Source organism: Pleurodeles waltl, chromosome 1_2 (genome assembly GCF_031143425.1).
Source record: "Pleurodeles waltl isolate 20211129_DDA chromosome 1_2, aPleWal1.hap1.20221129, whole genome shotgun sequence".
NCBI lineage: Eukaryota > Metazoa > Chordata > Amphibia > Caudata > Salamandridae > Pleurodeles > Pleurodeles waltl.
Window position 1 is genome coordinate 219739323 of NC_090437.1, and position 20210 is coordinate 219759532.

Genomic DNA, 20210 nt, shown 5'->3' on the forward strand with positions numbered 1-20210 from the left:
TCAAGGGTGTTTATTTAAGTGCTCAAAAATGGAGGGGGGTAGTAATATGGTGATGGGGGACGGTGGAGGAATGTCCATGGCAGAGTCCAGTCTATTAGTCTCACAGGTGCACTGCCCATCTGGGCATAGGAAGTGGAGCTGGTGCAGTTTTAGTATGGACAGGGTAACAAAGTGGGACAGTGGGAGGACAATCAGGTTGGTCTAATTTCCTGGCGGGGGTCTTGCCATCTTGCTCTGTCCTGTTCCTGGATCTCAGGGACCGCTTGCGTGGTGGTTGTTCGTCTGCAGGGGGTGGGGTGCTGGTGTGGTGGTCCTGTGGCGGGGCGTCCTGTCCACTAGCGCCGGCGGAGGTGGTGGGCAGTTCATCGTCCTGGCTAGTGGCTAAGGGCCCCTTGGAGTGCCACGGTGTCCCTCAAGATCTGCTGTATGTTCTTCAGCACCCCTACGATGGTGCCCAGGGCGGAGCTGATGGTCCTGAGCTCCTCCCTGAACCCCAAATACAGTTTGTCCTGCAGGCGCAGGGTCTCCTGCAACTTGTCCAGGACCGTTGCCATCGACTCCTAGGAGTGGTGGTATGCTCCAAAGATGGAGGATAGGGCCTCGTGGAGAGTGGGTTCCCTTGGCCTGTCCTCCCCCTGTCGCACAGCAGCCCTCCCAGTTCCCCTGTGTTCCTGTGCCTCCGTCCCCTGGACTGTGTGCCCACTACCACTGCCCCCAGGTCCCTGTTGTTGTTGGGGTGGCGGGTTAGCCTGGGTTCCCTGTAGTGGTGGACACACCGCTGATTGACCTGTCCTGGGTAGGGAGGTTTGGGCCCGCTGGGTGGGTGCTGTGCTGGTGTTACCAGAGGGTGGAAGGTCGGTGCTGGGCTGTGCCTCTGAAAGGGGAACCGACTGTCCCGAGGCCCACGATGGTCCGGGCTGGTCATCAGGATCCAGTAGGGCAGAGCTGCTGTCGTCACTGTGGGCCTCTTCTGGGGGTGGAGTGGTGTTGTCTGGACCCTCTGGTGTGGTGACGGTCCTTCGGGTTCCTGCAGGGGCATGAGAGCATGATTATTGCATGTGTGTGTGTGATGGTGTGCAATGGGTTGGTGTTTGTGTACCCCAGTGCAAGCATGCCTGTGTGTGGGTTTGTGTGATGATGGTTGGGGGGGTGTTCTGGGTATGTGCAGTGGGCATGCTTTATTGAGGGGTGTCCATGCTTAGTTGTGTCATGCAGGGCTTGGTGTTGGGATGGGTGGTTTGTGTTATGGGTAGATTAGTGAGGATTTGGAGTGATAGGGGAGTGTGTGAGGGTGGGGTGTGTGATAGCATGCAGGTAGGGTGGGGGATATGAAAGATAAGATTTGACTTACCAGTGTCCCATCCTCCACCGACTCCTCCGAGGCCCTCAGGATGCAAGATGGTCAAGACTTGCTCCTCCCATGTTGTTAGTTGTGGGGAAGGAGGTGGGGGTCCGCCGCCAGTCCGCTGTACCGCGATGTTGTGCCTTGAGACCGTTGAACGCACCTTCCCCCGTAGGTCGTCCACCTCTTCCTGATGTTGTCCCTATTTCTTGGGTGCTGTCCCACAGCGTTCACCCTGTCCACTATTCTGCGCCATAACTTCATCTTCCTGGCTATTGATGTGTGCTGTACCTGTGAGCCAAATAGCTGTGGCTCTACCCGTAGGATTTCCTCCACATTACCCTGAGTTCCTCCTTGGAGAAGCGGGGGTGTCTTTGGCGTGACATGGGGTGGTGTGGGTGTTGTGTGGGGTGGTGTATGTGGTGATGAGTGTGGTGAGTGCAGTGGTGTGTGGTGTTTTGTGCGTGGATGTTGTGTGGGTGATGGTGTTGTGTGCCTCTGTGTGATGGGGTTGTCTATTCTGTGCTCTCTCTCTGTCCTTCGTTTGTGAATTGTGATGAATGCTGTGACCATTTGAATCTCCTGAATTATGAATCCAAGTGAATTCGAAGGAACCAGTTTTCTTTCACCCCTCAGTACACTTTTTCTAAAACAAACCACACTGGTACTCGTTCAATGTGTAATCTGTCTGCAATGCTAAGGGTTTCCTCACTGATGTTTGTGCTGCTTTTCTTGGAAGCTTGTTTGGTTGCTGAGGATTTCTGTAACGTGATTCATCGTTAAGTAAAGACGTCTCACAATCAGGCAACATGTGCATCTGGGAATGGCATCTAAACCATCCTCATTGTTTACTTACAATGCAATACAACTACATTACCCTGACACCCACTGCATGTGTGAAGGCATATATTGTGATAAAGTGTTGCATTTAGGATAGCGTCCCCTTTCACAAACTTTAACATCTTCGTTGCAGGTGACGCTAGGTTTCACAACAGGGCCAGGTGACAGAACTCACACATAGACATTGACCTTGATATACGACCACTTTTAGGTACCAGACGCGAAGCACAGACAGATGTTGGGTATACTAGTGCAGGATCGACTAGTTATGCAATTTTTTCCTTGAGCTGCTATTGTTTGCTGCATTCATGCGGTAGGACAGTCTCTTGTCAAAGGTGAATGGTGGACTAACATACTGTCCATCTATACCATCCTGAGGTAAGGAACTGTTAAACATCTGAGAGTTATTGGCTCGGGACAATTAAAATGTTGCCTTAATTCACAGGACAAGTGCGTACTTGTGTGTGAGAGAGACTGCATTTTGTTAGATGCTGTTTTTTTTTCTAGTGGTATTTTAAATATTAAGAAAATGTAAGGTATTTCCGTTGGTAAAAGATCAGTGATTGAAGAGGTATGAATTGTGCATGCTTTAACGTGTATTTTGAAACCAGGGCACAACTATCGCTTCATGTTTAAATTTCTATAACCATATCAATGTGCCGTACTTTGACCCCTTCTTATTACTCCCCGTCCATAACGAGAAGTGACTGCATGGTGCAAAAATAAATGTTATCTCATAGAAAAAGGGTTGTAGCTAAGGACAGATGTGGTGGCATCAAACCCTGGGCTGTGAGGGACCCACTGCACTTTGATTACAGTTTTTTCACTACCAAACCAATAGGTGACAGAACCGTTTTCCTTGCTTTCTTTGGATCACGTGGCACCCTTGATCCGCCTCTGAATTGGAAGGGAAGCCTTAGTGGACTAGATGCTGAGCTGCATTCAAAGATGGGTCAGGAACATTGCAGATTAAAAATAATAGGCCTGGTTCAGAAATGGAAAAAACATAATTGGAGACAACACAGACCTGATCACCTGCGGCTTCTCTCCATACATACATGTGCATTTTGTCCCTGGTCGTGGATTAAATTAATAACGAATTTGATCGATCTGAATGTCAGGACTGTTAAACACAAAAATAAGCTGTTTATGCAAATTGACAGGCACTAATGGGTTGGTGGATTCCAGTCAAGACAACTAGTTTTCCGGGACCAAGCTGTTTATTTCAGCTTTCTAGCGGGAGGAACGCTCATAATAAACTGAGGGGCATATTTATACTCCGTTTGCGCCAAATTTGCGTCGTTTTTTTCGACGCAAATTCGGCGCAAAACTAACGCCATATTTATACTTTGGCATTAGACGCGTCTAGCGCCAAAGTATGAGTAAAGAGCGTCATTTTTTTGCGTGAACGCCTTCCTTGCGTTAATGAGATGCAAGGTAGGCGTTCCCGTCCAAAAAAATGACTGCGCCGCAAATGCGTCGTATTTATACTCCCGGGCAAAAATCACGCCCGGGAGTGGGCGGGGCAAAAAAACCCGCATTTGTGCCTCTTTTTAACGCCTGGGTCAGGGCAGGCGTTAAGGGACCTGTGGGCTCAAAATGAGCCCACAGCTGCCCTCCCATGCCCCCAGGGACCCCCCCTGCCACCCTTGCCCACCCCAGGAGGACACCCAAGGATGGAGGGACCCACCCCAGGGACATTCAGGTAAGTTCAGGTAAGTATAATTTTTTTTTTTTATAATTTTTTTTGGGCATAGGGGGGCCTGATTTGTGCCCCCCTACATGCCACAATGCCCAATGACCATGCCCAGGGGACATAAGTCCCCTGGGCATGGCCATTGGGCAAGGGGGCATGACTCCTGTCTTTACTAAGACAGGAGTCATGTAAATGGCGTCTGGGCGTCGTTAAAAATGGCGCAAATCGGGTGGAGGCAATTTTTTTGCGTCAACCTGACTTGCACCATTTTTAAGACGCCCTAACGCCATTTTTCCCTACGCCGGCGCTGCCTGGTGTACGTTTTTTTTTTCCACGCACACCAGGCAGCGCCGGTCTGCTAGCGCCGGCTAACGCCATTCAATAAATACGGCGCCCGCATGGCGCTTCAGAATGGCGTTAGCCGGCGCAAAAATTTTTGACGCTAAACTGCGTTAGCGCAGTTTAGCGTCAAAAAGTATAAATACGGGCCTAAATCTGTTCAGCTCCATTAATTCAAGTGGACAGAAATGCATGAGCGTCCATCTTAGAAGCCAATTGAACCTGCACACTTTATCTTCGAGATTCCTTATTAACTCAATCTGTTCAGAAAGAAAACAGTAGCCATGGGACGAGGAATTGGACCTGCACCAGCATTTAGATGAACTAGGCGAGCGCGCCAAGATTTTGTGCAAGGCGAAGTGGCTTTTTCATCTTTTCAGCACTGCCGGCATACTTCTTAATTAATAACACATGCAGGTGGTATGGAGCATAACCACAGCGAATCAAAGAACGGCTGATGAGCCTCTAGTGGACTGTTATGAGAAATAAACAGACCATAAAACGTGCGGGTAGAATGATGAACCTGCTCACTACTATATTTTCAATGTTGACTTATAATGGCTCCCACAGTGCAGAAACTGGCAAGGCTTTGGGAATATATTTTCCGTTATGGTTGGAACTCACTGATGAAAATCTGCAAAAGTCTTGGAACAAGGTTCACACACTGTATTTTGTACTACTTCAAGCAGTACTTTAACAGTACTATTTAGTTACTACAAAATACAATTTACAAAGCTATAAGTGGAAATCTCCCCTCCACCTCTTCTTTCTTTTCTATGGGAAGATCCTCACACATATAAGTTTACTACTTAGCATTAAACGTGGCATTCCAAGCAAGCCCCTAGTCCACGCTGCTCCCTACTGATGACGGGCTAAACCCAGAAACACGTGTACAGGGATATACAACACTTGCTCACCTACGGAGGTGAAAGACTCTTTTTACTTTTTGAACGAACTACGAATCGACTGCTTTTACCATGATGCTTTGGGGTTATAATTTGTTGCTGGAGTGCAGGCAATGTGCTCCCTCTCTTTGAAACTGTCTTTTGACGGCTCCCTTGAGCCACGGCTGATGAGCCTTGGGAGGCACCTGTGCACCATGAGCGGTACTTAAGCCTGACAAAACATTTGGTGGCATTCCTAGCAAGCCCCTAGTCCACGCTGCTCCCTGCTGATGACGGGCTAAACCCAGAAACACATGGACAGGGCTATACAGCACTTGCTGCACCTACGGAGCTGAAAGACTCTTTTTAATTTTTTAACAGACTACGAATCGACTGCATTTACCATGATGCTTTGGAGTTATACTTTGTTGCTGGAGTGCAGGCTGTGTGCTCCCTCTCTTTGAAACTGTCTTTTGATGACTCCCCTTAGCCACGGCTGACTAGCCTTGGGAAGCACCTGTGCGCCATGAGCGGTACTTAAACCTAAGAAGACATTACCGGCATTCCAAGCAAGCCCCTAGTCCATGCTGCTCCCTGCTGATGATGGGCTAAACCCAGAAACACATGTATAGGGATATGTAGCACTTGCTGCACCTACGGAGGTGAAAGACTCCTTTTACTTTTTGAACGGACAACAAATTGACTGCATTTACCATTATGCTTTGGGGTTATACCTTGTTGCTGGAGTGCAGACAGTGTGCTCCCTCTCTTTGAAACAGTTTAAAAAACTGAGTGGTAGGAAAACCTGTGAATTTGCAAATATATACAAAATTGTTGGTAGTACTACCATCTTAATTAGGGAGATCTTCCCTATCAAAGAGAGGAGGTTCCACATCCATCACTCTATACAAGTTTCACATTTTCCAGTGCTGTACCAAAGTTACTTCATTTTAGTTAATCTTAGTCACAGATGACCCAAATCACTAAATACCAGACTTCACTTTAGGGGATAATCCATTGCTGCCAAGTATCCCCCAAAGCAAAGAATATCCCAGATGATAGGAGAAAGATTCTCCTCTGGCTCTTAATTGTATATGTCTACATAGAGAGATAGGTTGACTGATTTGCTACCGATGCATGGTTCTCAATGAAAAGGCTGATGACACAGGCCAGCCGTTCTCTTGGTAGAGAAAATATTAAAGGGTAGAGGGGACAGCCTTGGTGAGTGCCTCTTCCAATACCATATGAACTGAAGTGCCTTCTGTTCACACAAATTCTGGTGGAAGGTTTTGTATATAAAAGTGTAATAAGTGACAAAAAGTATTTTCCTGGGCCCAATCTGTGCTGCGTATCCAGCATAAATGGCTGCTTTAGAGAGCTATATGCTTTTTCAGTGTAAGAGGTACCACAGCAGAGGACAGTTCGTAATCCACTCTATGTGGTATAGCCAATAACATTCAGATATTAAATTGAGCGGATCATTGTGGGATAAACTGAAATAATAATTGTGCAATAAAGATGTCAAATTGAAGTTATCATCCCAAATCATTGCCTGTCCCTGTACTTGGAACACAGTTGTAAGGAATCATCAAAGCAGTTGGGGTCATCTATATTTGGAGCATATATGTTAACTAGCTGCATGCAATGCCCCTCCAACATGCCTGCAGTCACACCAACTCTGCCTGCTATATCAATATATGTGAAATTTATAGTCTTCCTATTGAGAGTCACCGCTACCTGAGTGAAGGTGAAATATGAGCAGAAATTTCAGTTTGAGCTCCAAGAAATAGTGAATTTGCGGTGACTCATAAGGGAACAGGAGGGCTCCTGCAACATGGCCACATTCATTTTATGACAATCCAGATAAGCCTGCACCTAGCTGGCCTTGTGAGAGTTATTCATACATCAAATAAGTTAGGAGTTGAAGGTATAGAATCACTGTATTGCATTTGTTTTCCATCCTCATCTCTAGTGATTGCTTCAATTAAAAATATAGATTGTTTGATTTGGTTAATTCACCTGTGTCCATTGACATGGGCGTGGAAAAGGAAACTATAAATAACACCAACAATAACCAAAACACCACCCAACCAACCTTATTTGTCAGAGAATACCCATTATCTGATGACCGGCTACAAATAATCCAGTCATACTTTAACCCATGAAAACCTGAATACACTTCATGCATGGGGAGGGAACCAGGGAGCATAGCACTGCCCTGAGCTAAGTGCTCATAACTATGGGCCTCATTATGAGAATGGCAGTCACCAGACCGCCAGGGTCATGGTTGCGGTTGGACTGCCGCCAAAGAGTGGCATTCTGACTGCGACATTATGACTGTGGTGGAGTCATCATGGTTGGACCGCTGACACTGTCAGGATGCCATCAGGTAACAGCCCTGCAGGCTCAGCAGTCTTCATCCACTGCAGTGCTGCCCTGGGGATTACGAGTCCCCTTTCCATCACTCTTCGCATGGTGGTAGCCTCGCCATGCAAAGTCTGGCGGAAAGGGAGTGCCGGTGGTCCCATGGGGACCCCTGCACTGACCACGCACTTGGCATGGACAGTGCAGGGGCCCTCCTTGACAGCCCTGTTGTGCTTTTCACTGCCCAAATTACGGGCAGTGGAAAGAGTGACTGGTGCTGCTGCACCTGCCGCACCGCCACATTAGCGCCGGCTCAATTATGAGTTGGTGCCATTGTTAAGGCCCTGTTCACCGCAGGGCCGGTGGGCAGAAGGGCTGTTTCTGCCAGCAGGCCTTGCTGTGAACTCTTTATAGGGCGGGCGGTGATCAGACCGCAATGGTGGTCTACTGCTGGTTTGAGTTTGGCGGGCAGCCTCTGCTGTCCGCCAAAATCAGAATGAGGGCCTATATGTTATGTAGGACTATTTTACCTTATGCCAGCTGCACAGTCTTGGGGTTACTTGCCTTCAATCTGAATCCAATCCTGTTACAATAGAAAGTGAATAAAATGCAATACATTCTTCAAGGATGTGCGATTATGCAATATGAGCTATTTCAACTTATACGCATGTCCCAAAGTGAACAACCAGTGAATCAGCATGTAACAGTATGCATATGATCAAACAAAGCACCTGCTATGTAGGATTGAGGTTTAGGCTCAAAAGACCTAGCTCTCTTGGGCTATAGATATTGTTCTATAAATTCAAGAACAGAGTCCGATTAAAGAAAGAAGTGGTTTTTGCCAATGTATTGCAGGCAAAGCGTGGCAGGGAACAGCATGGTGAACTGAGTCAGTCGTGAGAATTTCCTTGATCTCCATTAAGTAACATCAAGCCTCCTGTACCGCCTGAGTGTAGTCAGTGTAGAAAGGCACACAGAAGCCTTCATACAGAAAGTCTGAGTTTTCGCTGTTTAGCTGTAAAATATGTCCCTGTCCCGGTAACTGAGCAGTCTAACTATAATGGTCCTCCGGTCCTGGCCAGGCCTGAGTTTAGGCAACCTGCACAGCCCCAACTAGCACCCTCTAACAGAGGCACAATCCAGTAGCCACAGTCTGCATGACACCGATATGTGTAAACCTACATCAAGGCACAGCCGGGGTAGAACAAGGATGCAAGCAGGCAACATCTGTCTCTCTCCTTGCCCATCAGGTGGCAAGTCATATCCAGTTCAGCAGCTAAGGAGGAGCAAAGAGCATCACCTGTAGTACTGTGAGGAGAGCAGCAGTATAAGGACAGCGAGGAAGTCACAGTCTATCATTCCATTTCCAGGGGATCAGGGCAGAACAGGGGCAAGGATCAAAGCGAGCAATGCTTGGGTCCTACCAGCAGCACAGGAGCAGCACCATCTGTGTGCTGCAAGGTTGATGGGGAGGCAGGTCAGGAAACAGTTGAAATGTGCTGTTTGTGTGCAGTATCAGTTGTTAAGAGAGCTGTGATCTGAGCTGCAAGGGGAGCTCCAAGTAACAAGGCTGGTCATGCAGAAGCAGTAGTATTTCTGGCAGGCCCCAACCTCACCCCCTCAAACGTTTTGGCCCACCAGCTGGGAGACATTTGTGTGCTGCAACGTGAGGACTCTGATTGTTGTGTAGAGAAGTCATCTCCCATTCTGGCTGCGATAAATTGAGGAGGGGGATCTAGCAGGTGGCACCACACCCAAAGAACACAGTCAGTAATGCAGCAGAGGTATGTGGTCCCCATTAGCAGTGCTCAGCCTCACACAATGAGCAGATCGCCTCCCCAGTTATTGCCCAGCATGAGTGAGCCAAGCAGAAGGAGAATCCAAGCACTGCTCCAGCCGCGTAGATCGCTATCCTGTAGTCAAAGTGGGCTGCGCTGCTTCTCATCTGATGGACACCACAGCTCATTAGATCCACTCACTGCTTCCGACCTCGCTGATGTCAACCATCCTCAGCCAGTGTCCAACATTGTTGCTTATCTAGAGTGCCAGAAATCTCCTAGCAACATGGCCAAGATGCAACTCTTTGTGATCGGGCTACCAAAGCTCTCAAATCAGGCAGTAGCGAGGCAACTCACTTTTAGTATTTGTAATATGTAATAAATAAATATTAACATTTTTCTTTAGGTGGGATTTTTCTGCTCAAATCTTAAAGAAAGTTATTCACATTACTGAAATGTTTATTTAAAAAATAAGTTAATATTGATGTGGGATTATTTATTTTGTTCTATATTTCAAATACATATTTAACATGAATTTACATTCATATTTACCACCAAAATATTTCTACAATTATGTTTAAAATGTAATACACCATGTAAATGTTCCCTATACCGTACCATAGGGAGAACTTCATTCCGGTGGAGAAAAACTCCATCTACATTAGAAAAGTTAGTAGTAAAAATTTTACACTCATACATTCGGTTCACCCCTCTGTTTCATGTGGTTATTCCTCAATTGTTTGTACACGGAAAGCTGTAAAAAAAGTTCTTACATCAGTTGTGAATCCTTCCAGTAGTGAATTTGTATATAAAAAGTATGTTTTCTTTTTACTTTTGAAAAGTGTTTTTTCAGTGCATCAATTTCCCATAGTGGCTTAAGTGCTTGCATCAGATACAGATAGCAGAAGAGCACAGCTCAGCGGATAAATACAGTTGTGGATTTCTGTAAGTTATATGCAGGTCACCGATTTACCTCCAGGAAGAAATTATCGTTTTGTTTTCAGGTTCAATATTAAGTGTTCCCAGAAAATTGAGCCCTACTAACAGCTACAAAGAGAAAAATAATTGTGTCAAATTCCCTACAGATCTCTGCAACAGGTGCTTTCCTTTGTTAGCTCTATACAGGTGTCTGACTTTAAAAAAAAATAAGAGCTACTTTTCTTAGATCTGGTGTAATTTCTTGCATCCTTCAACAATTCCTTTCTCTCTCTCAAACTTATCAAGGCAGAAAGTTAAATGGCATTAGTGTAATACTTCACTAAAAGCTTGACAAGTTTTGACTATTGCAAATTACATAAACCAACCCTCTTTAGAGACAGGGGGGATAGGGAATTCCAAATTTAGTGAAATACAACAATTTAGTAATTCTGGAGTTTGGGCAGACTAAATCTGCCTGGCGTATTTAGTTGTCTTATACTATCCTTTGGAAAGCAAACATGTAGAAAAGCTAGGTTGTGAAGCCATCCCTAATTATATCTTCAGCAGCACTGCAAATGTTTGGTTCATTCCTGCTGTGGTAAAGACAAAATGGAAGGCGACATTTGCTGTTGTTCTCCCTTAATAAAACATTGTAAGAAAATCTGTTGAATGCCCTTTTCTCTGGAGGAGGCAATATGCAAGATATATAAATTTGCTAACAGTAAATTGACAAACAGTTTATTCTGGACTCCCATGAACTGGCAAGCATTGGGTGCCTTAAAAATGAGGTGAGTCACAAGTGATGACTCACAAGTCACATGTGTCAGTGGCAATGACAATCATTTACAAGACGTATAACCCTAGTTACTAAGAGCAGGTTCCTGTACATTTGGTGCAAGATCAATTTAGTCTCCTCCTTGTTTTCTTCCTGGCCAGACTCCTCCTTCTCTTCCTCCTGGTCCAAATCTTTCTCATCCTTCTGCTCCTTCTGCTCCTGTTCAACATCCTACCAAGGGCCCTCCTCCAGTTCCTGATTCTTCCTCTTTCACTCTTCATCATCATGATCATCCTGGTACCTCTTCTCCTTCTGGTCTTTCTCCTCTTCCTTGTCTGGACATCATAATCTTCAATATCATCCTGTTGCTCCTCCTGCTAGATTCATGATGCTCTTGTCTTTCTTCTCAGTGCTCCTCATGCTCCTGGTCCTCTTCTGGATCCTAGTACTGATCTGCTCCCTTTGCCCTTATAGTATTGGTTGTTTTATTTTTGCTGGTTTTGGTCCTTCTTATCCTGTTCCTCCTCTTCCTTGGCATCCAAACCCTGATAATTTTGGTCCTCTTTTTCCATGTCCTTGTTATCCTCCACATCCAACTGTTCTTTGTCATCCTCCTCCTGCATCTGGCCCGCTTTGTTCTTCTACTTTGTATGCTTGTAGCCCTGGCAGCCTGCTCCTTATTCTCCTGGCCATAGCCCCTATGCTATTCTGTATTGGTCCATCTAGCCCTCATGCCCTTGGTCCTCCTGGCTATGATTATATTGTACTGATCCTCCATGTTCTCCTTTTATGTCGGTCTTGGTCCTCCCAGTCCTGGTCCTCTTAACCTTGGTTTACTTGGCCGCATCGACGAAATCTTCCATGTCCTGATTCTTGTCCTAATTCTTGCCATGGCCCTTCTGGTCTTGGTGGTTCTGGCCCTGGACCCCTTGGTTCTTGTAATTCTTTTCCTGGTGCTTTTGGTCTTGAAGGTTTTGTTAGTTTTGAATATTCTGGACCTCAGCTTCCAAGACATCATAACCATCCTGACCATGACCATCTTCGTTCAGGTCCTCCTGTTCTCACTTATTCTCCTGTTTCTTGTCATCTTGTTCCCCATCTCCCTGGTTCCCCTGGTCCTTCTGTCCAGATTCCCCTGGTCTTGATCCTCTTGGTTATGGTCCAGGTTCCTGGCCTATTCTCCATTCTCCAGTTCCTGTCACTGATCCTTTTTCTGCCCTTAGTCCAAATCCTTCTGATGATGGTCCTAATTGCCTTAGACTCCTTAATCCTGGTACCCCTCTTTCTTGGGTTACTGATTCTGTACCTCATGTCCCTTTTGTACTAGCCTGAGTAGCACAGCGTTGGGGTTTTCTGGCCCAGTTCTCCCTGGCCTTTATCGTCATAGTTAATACGGTTGTGGTCCTTTTGAGCCCAATCTTGTTAATCTTGTTAGTCCTCCTGTCTTGCTTGTCATCCTGGGGTTGGTCCTCTTGGTAGTGGTGGTCCTCCTTGTCCTTCTCCTCCTAAATCTACCCTAGATCAGTTATGTATTACCTCCAATCCATGTCACGTTTTTGATTTGTCTTTGAAGCATAGAAGTCTATATGTTGGGGATATGGGAGTAGGAGAGTACAGAAAAAGAGAACCCAGTAGGAATCCCTCTCAACACCTTTGTTTTGCTGATGTTGAACACTAGCAGGAACTGCTTGGTTAAGGCACTTGACTTACAGCACATGCTCTAGAGATGTATTTGTAGCCAGCAGGTTCATGTTATAAGAGTGAACTAATTCTGTTGGTTAATGTGGATTTCTGAGAGATTGTGGTGCTATCACTGGTCAGAGGTTTGAAGCATCATAAAAGGCAGAGAGGGTTAATGGGCCTGCACTAGAGCCCAATAAGCAACATTTACATCACATAATTGTGCTTTATGGAAGAGAGTTTAGTGGGTTAATGATATTTTTGAAGAAAGTCTTGTGTTACTTTGAATGGCTGAACAAGTAATACACCTGCACCAAACAGCTATAAGTAACCTCAAAGGCATAGCTGGTTTCATAGCGCTATTCATGAAATTGGTTCGTTGGGTACTACTAAACATTTATTATTAAGTGCCCTGACGTATTGTGTGCTACATAAATTGTTGTTAAGTGTGTACTCATAAACAGAGACAGATATGACTCATATGTTCATACAGCACGCATTGACCTACCTATTTAAACATATCCACTGAACTTCATCTTGAAAGAATTAAATTAAAACTCTTTCATCACATATTTGTTTTGCAATTTGTGAACTTACATGCAGGGTGTATTTAATGTTCCTTCACGGACAAGCATTACGCTTCAACTGTGCTTGGTGAAATATCCAACCTGTCAAAACGTGAACCAAGCCAGGACAAAACGTGAACTTCGGTTAAAGGAAACATTTGCAACTCCGAGCAAGATGCAGCTCCTCCAGGGAAAGCACACAGAAAATGTGCATACTAGTGTACACTGCACTGGGAAGCAGATTGGTCGATGCTGTGAAATGAGACAGAATTCCGGATCAAGCACAGGAATAGCTATCTGCCAGATCTGGGCTCCGGTTGTGAACCATTCTCTTCCTTCACTTCGTAAATGCATACAGCAGCTACAATAAACGAAAAAGAATTTCAGTCTTAAAATCGGGACACATTTATCAATAGGCATGCAAGGAGGAGCGAGATGAGCATCAATTTCAAAGTATATAGTTCAGTGTTAATTACTTATCAATACAGTTTATCACTGACCTAAAATTTCCATTACTTCACTTCTTTTAGATTGAAATTGAGTCAAACCTTTTGAGAGAGGTAATTGAACTTGACCGTTAATCTTCTAATTCATACTTACAGCACACTCATAAATTCCTGTTAAATACCAAAGCTGTGACATTCAATGTTAACAATCAAAGCTTAATGGGGCACGGAATGAGGAAAACGTGCTTCTGGTGGAACGCATTATATTTAGTTTTAAAGAGTATACTTTTATTAAAGATAAATGAAGTACAGTATGATAATAAAAACATTGGTCCTCAGCTATAAAAATCAATTAAATAACATGAGGAAAATGTACTATAAAATAGCTAAAGGAATAAAAAGCAATATGAAACCAAAGAAATGGCGAGGGGGCAGAGGGGAAAACGTTGTTAAACAATAACATAATCCCAGATTCACATATAGTGTAATATGAAAGCAGTATGATAATATGTAAATAACTTGATAAATAGAAAACTGGTATAATTATCAAAAGTAACAACAGCAATAATGATGGAATATGCCAAGGGGTTTGGGAAACGTATTCTGCAACTGGTGGGCGTCAAAGGAGAGTCGTTATATATTTAAAAAACTTTTATTTGGAGACCACAGATGGGTATTTATACTCAAGAGATATGGAACGCAAGTATGCTAAATCCATTCTGTGCTTACAACAAATTGCATACCACCATGTTTGAAAGGACAACTGAGTGTGATATTTCCAACATTTTTGTTATTTGCTGACAAGCAGCTGCTAGTAATAACTTCCCAAAAATATAGTGAAAACGAAAAGGTACCTTGGAATTTAAAATGGAATTAATCTCAGGTCAAACTTTTATCCAAAAATCGTGGACAAAGTTGCATGATATTAATAAGTGTTTGATATCTGCCTGTTTGACAGGACTAACAAGAGGATGAGATGAGTACATCTTGTGCAATTTTGAGAAGATTCTGATATAAATGTAAAACAATGTGTGCCTGAGGATTTATGGAGTTTATCCCCTATTTTCCTTCACAAGATAATAGGCCATGTTACCCCTAGGTCTTGTGTCCAGGCCAATTCAATGTCTGTTTTCCTTCTGTCAGTAGGAATTTGTTTGAGGAGATTGTAACACTCTGGGAGCAATAAGTAGAGCATACCCAAAACAGGTATGGGAATTCAAATACCTTGAGTGTGAGATTGAAACTGTGAGTGATTTTCAGATATGATACATCGTAACACTTCGTAACATTTGACATTTATTTTGGAAGGAGGATGTAAAGCCAAATAACAGCTGACCTTGCGAAATTGATATGAACGTGTCATCACGTAATAGTTGTTTAGATGAGATTATGCCCGATTGTCACTAGGTTTCCCAAAAAAGGGTTTATTATTTATTAACATTAAATTATTGTGTCAAATAGAGGAGTTTAAAATGTATCTATGCCACTAGGAGAGTATGGCAATATGGGATTTAACAGTTTACATATATGTTTAACTGTAGGGGTGGAAATATTCTGTGGTTTCCCAGAAATTTTTTAATATTCATGGAAAGAGAAAAAAGAAATGAAACCTCTCTCAAATCAGCCCAAAGTGGGCAGTGTTCTGGATAGTCTAAGAGTCGCAACATATTTTGTTTTAATGAAAAAGCTGTGTGGTTGTTGAAAAGGTTGTTGTGCCATGTTCAGATTTGGGAAGTTTTAATTTTAGCAGTGGCATACATAACTTCTTTATATCCCAAAGAAAACCCCCCAAAAACAAGAATTAATTTTCTTAACATATTTAGGAGGAATATTCAATGGTATATTAGATATAACAAATACAAAAATGGGTACCAAAATCATTTTGATAGAGCAAGTTGACCACACAAGGAGAGGTATAAAGTATGGCATTGGTTAACTAATGTTAATTTAGGTCTACAGGACTCTAAATTCAAAGAGATAGAAAATTTGATGTAAGGAGTGAACCCTAAGTTTGAGTCTTTAATTTGGGATCTGTTCCATGAACATTTAATAGTTAAGAAATGGTGTGTAAAGAGGTATTTATTAAGGGATACAATTTCACATTTATCATGGTTTAATTTATGACCAGAATCAAAATATTAGGAGGTAACTTCATTGAGGTACACCAGAAGTGATGAGTCGGGTTTTGTAGGCGCCTGGCTCTCCACATTGTATATGAAAATTATGTGCACTGTGCAGAGTCCAAGTAACCCCACTTTGCCATCCAGAGGTAAAAAGTAGACTACCTAATACTCTGTTTTTGTGGTAGTGTGGGCAACCAGTTAGGCTAATCCAAGAGGTGACATTTTTAGTTTTAGCATTGGATACTTTCTGTTTTTAGAAACATAACATAATAAATCCCTCACGGCGGTATTAAAGGCATCCTAGACAGTATGGAAGGCAATTTGATTTCTTTGGATGTATTCACAAAAAGATGAGGTGAAAAAAATTATGAAGGAAGTATTGAACAATAAGGAATTATTAAATATTCAACATGTAGGTGCTGTAGATTGTGGGAGAACATCTAACTCTATGAGAACAGGGGTGCAGTCCTAAATAAAAATTAGCCTATGCAGCACGCAGAGAAAAAGCAAGAAATGAGGAGAAATAAAAGCATTCCTCCTCGTTTTGCCATGCTAACACCACCCCTGGGGTGGTGTTTTTGGTGCAGCCTCAGGTTTATGACAACTTGTAAATCTGAGGCAATGTCAGAAGCAACGGGTGATGCAGTGGAACGCCCACTGTAACACCCATTGCACACCCCACCGTCACAAAAAGTGGCATTACACACTTTATTGTAAATATGGAGCAGTGGTAAGCGCCACTGGAGGGTCATAAAAAGTGACACTCCGGTGGTGCTGGGGGATGTTAAATCTTGCCTGTTTCTTATTTGGTGAGCCTAATCTCATGGCATTCCAAGCTATAATGCTCAGAGACATGAAAAGTCAGAAAGAAAAATAAATTAGATTTGTTAAAAAAGAAAGATTTCAAGGACCATAACGAGGAAAGGAAGTTGTGAGGGAATGAAAGGAGACAGACAATGAATGGCAAGAACTAACCATTGAAGGATAAAGAGGACAAAGAAGACATAGAAGAGGTGAGAGAGAAGAAGGGGATAGGGTGACGTCTAAATATAAGAAAGGGGAAAAGGGAAAAATAATTACCACATGAAGAAAAAGAGAAGGAAAAAGATGAACACACATGTAAGTGGAATGTGGTTTCAAGCACATGGAAAGGAGGACAAACAACTGGACTCCAAGAGGAAGAAGGACACAAAAGTTCTATAGATAAGGGACAAATATGAGCAACATTGGCTAGGACATTATAACAGCATGACAAAAGTTAAGAAAAATAAATAGAGGCATGTTATTTAAACTGTGTACCTATGGGAGCATGCATCATCATGGGAATTATGGGGAATGAAATGGGTATTAACAGGGCATCCTGAACAGATTGAGAAAAGGGAAATCTGCAAGAGAGAACAAGCTGAGCTAAGGACAAATATCACTGTTTAATAGATCTTGACGCATCCGTGACCTAAACACGACTTTCCTTCGGTAAGGCTTCAGTCATGCAGGATCCTCATAGATAGTAGTTTCATTGTTATATGTAACTTTAAATTGGCAGGGGTGAAAAATGCAAGCAATAGGATTAGCAAAATCCTGTGAAAAATAGAATACACTGCCAAGCATTGGGATTCTTTTCACAAGTTTAGTTGCTGAAAGGACTTTAAGTAAGTCTGTGTATTCCAAAAAATAGACAACTACTCCCCTAGATTTCTTGGATAAGGTGGCTGTGTATTGTATGTTGAAAGAGACAGCTCTGATATACTGAGTAGTTTACGAAGAAACTCATTGATGAATGACATTGGATCAGAGTGCACTGTAGCTTCGTGTAAACAAGAAATGAGTAAATTATTTTTCTTGTTTCTGTTTTCCAAAGCCTCAGCCTGTCTCTGAAGCATTGCAATTGAAGATGGTTGACCTTGAGGGTAGTATCATTAAAAGAAGAGAGTTGTTGTTTAGCAGACATAATTCTTTCTTCGATTCAAGACTAATTATTGGCTAGGTTCTGCACTTTTACATTAGCATCTTCCATGAAAGGGCACAAAGCCCTAATATAATTTAAAAGGAGTTTCAGTGAGGCAGATGGAGGGAACTTCATATGAGAGGGTGGACCATTATTTAACTGTTTGGTGCTGGATTTGTTAATAAGGTGAGAAGAAGTGGCAGTGGTAGAAGCAATAGCCAACCCACAAGATGCTGAAGATTTCAGGTCATCCATAGTTGAGTCATGAGAGTGCAACCTAGGTTATGGAATGCATTTATGAGGTGCACCACTGGACGGTCGAGAGAATTCTATCCTTTCCTTTTTAATCTACCCATAAATAATGAGGAATATGGCCTAGAGCACACATTGTTGACATCCCTGCTTAAAGGACACTGAAACTACAGCAACGGTAGCAAGGTTATATTCACTGCCATATAAATGTAGTCAGGTACTCCAAGAAACAAGTGGTATTGCTCAGGAGCATAACATAGACAAGAGGAAATACTCTCTTCAGAAGTAAAGGAGGCAGTGAAGAGAAATCAGTCAAGAGCACTTAATAGACTATTTATTGAGTGGTGCCATGTCATAATTTAAAGTCAAGAAAGCTGTGAAGAAAAATCATTCCAACTGTGGAATATGCTCTTCTCTGAAGAAAACAAACAAGGTTCATGGTTCGGTGTTCAGCCATTGCAGAGGCAAGCACAGTCATGAGAAATAGGAGCGCAGGTGAAACAAGGCGCTCCAAAATACCTAAAAAGATAACTGGAGGTCAAAACAGTCCAGGCACTCCCCCATTGAATGCAATTTAACAATAAATAAGTGGCAAATTACTAATTCATTATTTTCTTTTTTTCATTAAAACAATTGCATGTAAATTATAACCTCCTTTCACAAATATACGTATAACCTACAGCATAATCGTGTGGCAGCACTCTAATTTAAGAATGTGTTGAGCTCAGTGCAGGTATTCAAGTGCATGTGTCCCACATGCAATATGCATTCCTTTATTAGGTGTTGGTCAAGCATCACAGAAGTTATTTTGATGTCCAGCCCTTCAAGCACCTACAGCCTGAGCGATACAGTCTTGTACTAGAACAGTTTTTCTGCCACTTCCTATGTCAATGAACTATCCAATCCGGTCTGCAGATGAAAGGTGCAACTATAAGTGTCTGAACCCAAAATTTAAGAAAAATTAACCACAAGAACAAAAACATGCTGACAGGCAAAGTGAAGTAGAGCCTGTTGAACATCAAATGAAGGTAGTAGAACCTCTTCAAAGAGATGCTTCTAGAGAAATACAAATCAGAAGCAAAATCTACTTTCAGGAGGACAACACAATTTTTGCAACAAAATCAACTTCTGGGAGAACAAAAAAAAAATCCCAGAAAAATATAAATTGCTCATGGTTTGATAATGCAAAAACAACAAGATGATGGATGGATTGTTTGAATTAATCTCAGCCACTGGCGATAGCTCTGGGCCGAATCCAAATCCATAGTTTTTTGCCCACATAGCCAACTTGAATTGGATCCAGACATATGCATATCAGTCTTGACCTTGCTCCTCCTGGGAACAGTCCAGCCCGAACTGCCAGGTCAGGTCCTCCCTAGCAGGAATACATTCAACCTAGGACTGGTTTTCCCTGAGTTAAGACTCTTCAGCCAGGGTCAGCTTAGTTCTAGTGGCACAGTGAGCCTGGAATCTACATCTGGGCGTACCCAGTACATTTGGGGAAGGGGGTGAAAATGCAAAAGGAACATGCTGATAGATGGAATGCTTGGATAAATATTAGCCATTGGCGATCGCTCAGGCTGCATCCCAATCCATCATTCTATACCCACCATGCCACCTGAGTAGGGGCCATATGGCTATCTTAAATCAAGTGATGTTGCTTTGTGCGCCCTAAGTGGCAGGGGTATGCCCAGATGTGGGTCCCTTGCTCGCTCCGCCACTAGATTAAAGCTAGCCTGGCTGATGAAGGGTGATACCCTGAAACCGGTCCCAGGATGCTTGTTTCCTGTCCAGAGAGGACCTGGCCTAGCAGTTCAGCCTGGACTGTTCCCATGGGGAACAGGGTCAAGACTGATTTGCATATGGCTGGGTCCAAACTGGGGTGATGTGGCGCGCAAAATAATGATGGATTAAACCCAGATCTGTGAAAAGTTCCAACACTCCGTCCATCATTTTATTTTGTTCATAATCATAATTGGCTGCATCAACCTACCTATGAGTCCCTCGTATATGGTAGGGCATGTAGGTTTAAGAACCCCAGCATAGGTAGTGCACCCATAGGTGCATTGCTGTGGTGCCCAGTGTCATTTTAAAGGCTGGCCTGCCTTGCTGGCTGCTTTCAAGTTAAAGTTAACCCCAAATTCAACTGTGGAATTCAAAGTACTTCCAAAGACCTAAGCTCCTTATTTTTACATATGTCACCCCTAAAGTGTGTCCTAGGTGCCCCCAGGGTTGGGTGCAGTGTAACTATAAGCAGGGACT